The 1,086-nt window shown below is 68.7% G+C and overlaps 1 protein-coding gene across 5 annotated transcripts in view; it reads right to left on the bottom strand.

Moving 5' to 3' along the window:
- PKP4 (plakophilin 4) overlaps positions 1–1,086 on the bottom strand; it is a 231,775-nt gene extending 230,689 nt beyond the window's left edge. For 4 of the 5 annotated variants that reach the window (XM_003795963.2, XM_003795964.2, XM_012808991.1 and 1 more), the window contains exon 1: positions 975–1,086. The gene's annotated coding sequence lies outside the window, so the exon portion shown is untranslated. The remainder of the gene's footprint in view (positions 1–974) is intronic. The other variant, XM_023516794.1, reaches the window with a different exon arrangement.

Genomic DNA, 1,086 nt, shown 5'->3' with positions numbered 1-1,086 from the left:
GCCCAGGAGCTGGCAGCGCGCGTCCCCCCTTGGACACACACACACACCTGACTACTGCTGCGCCCTGAGCGGCCACCGCCGCCGCGGCGTCTCCACTGCCCGCGCTTGTGGTTTGTCGCACTCAGCCAACACGCTGCCAAATCCCGACCCCGCGGCTCACCCCTTCGTTTCCCCGGTAGGGGTAAAAGGGAGAGAGTCGGGCAGCCACAGCGGCGGGCAGGGACACCCGATCCGCCAGGGGGGTGCTGCAGCTCCGCTTCAACTCCTGGCAGGGAGAAGAGGAAACGGCGGCGCAGGAGGGCACCCGGGAGGCTCCGGGCTGAGGAACCGAGAGGGGTGGAGCGTGAGGATTCGGCGCTAAGAGACAGGAGAGCGCTGGACGGAGGGGGTGGGCTGCGCCGGCAGGAGTGCGGGACCCAGGCAGCAGATACCAGACGGTGCGAGCAGCAAGGGAGCCAGAGGAAGAGGAGAGCGGCAGGATGCAAGATCTGGGGCGAGAAGGACAGACAGACGGCCCCGAGGGCTGGGAAGGGCGGGCGCCCCAGGGGTTGGGGGCGCGGAGCAGCGTGCCAGGCGGGCGGGAGTGGGAAAGCAGCAACGCAGACGTCCAGGAGGGTTCGGCACGCAGCTCAAGTTAGGGGCTGGGGGATCTGGATCCGAAAAGCCCACCGTGGGGAGGGGTCGGGCAAGGCGTGAACGGAAGACCTGGGGAAGAGTAATCACCGGGAAAAGCAAATGGAGGGTGAAACTTGTGCGCCTGCCGGGGGGAGGGGAGCAGGCAGGCGAGTGCGGGCAGGAACACGAGGCGGGGCAGGAAAGCCGAGGCGGCCGCGAGGCGGTGGGGACGGAGTAACGGGAGGGAGGGAGGCGCCCGTCCCCTGAGCGGGCAGGTCCCGGCTCCGGCGCGTGGGGGCGAGGGCCGAGGGTCTCGTGGGCAGGAGTCTCCGCGCCCTCCCGCGAGCCCACACACTTACTTTTCAGCTTAGGCAGCGGCTGTCTTCGCTCCAGGGATCAGGGACATCAGCGCTGAGGGGTCGCCGCTGCGGCACCCGAAAAAATTAAAAAAGTGCCGCGGCCAAGCGGCAG

Source organism: Otolemur garnettii, unplaced genomic scaffold (genome assembly GCF_000181295.1).
Source record: "Otolemur garnettii isolate 467f Iridium unplaced genomic scaffold, OtoGar3 scaffold00098, whole genome shotgun sequence".
Taxonomy (NCBI): Eukaryota; Metazoa; Chordata; class Mammalia; order Primates; family Galagidae; genus Otolemur; species Otolemur garnettii.
This window is presented reverse-complemented; position numbering and strand designations above follow the sequence as displayed.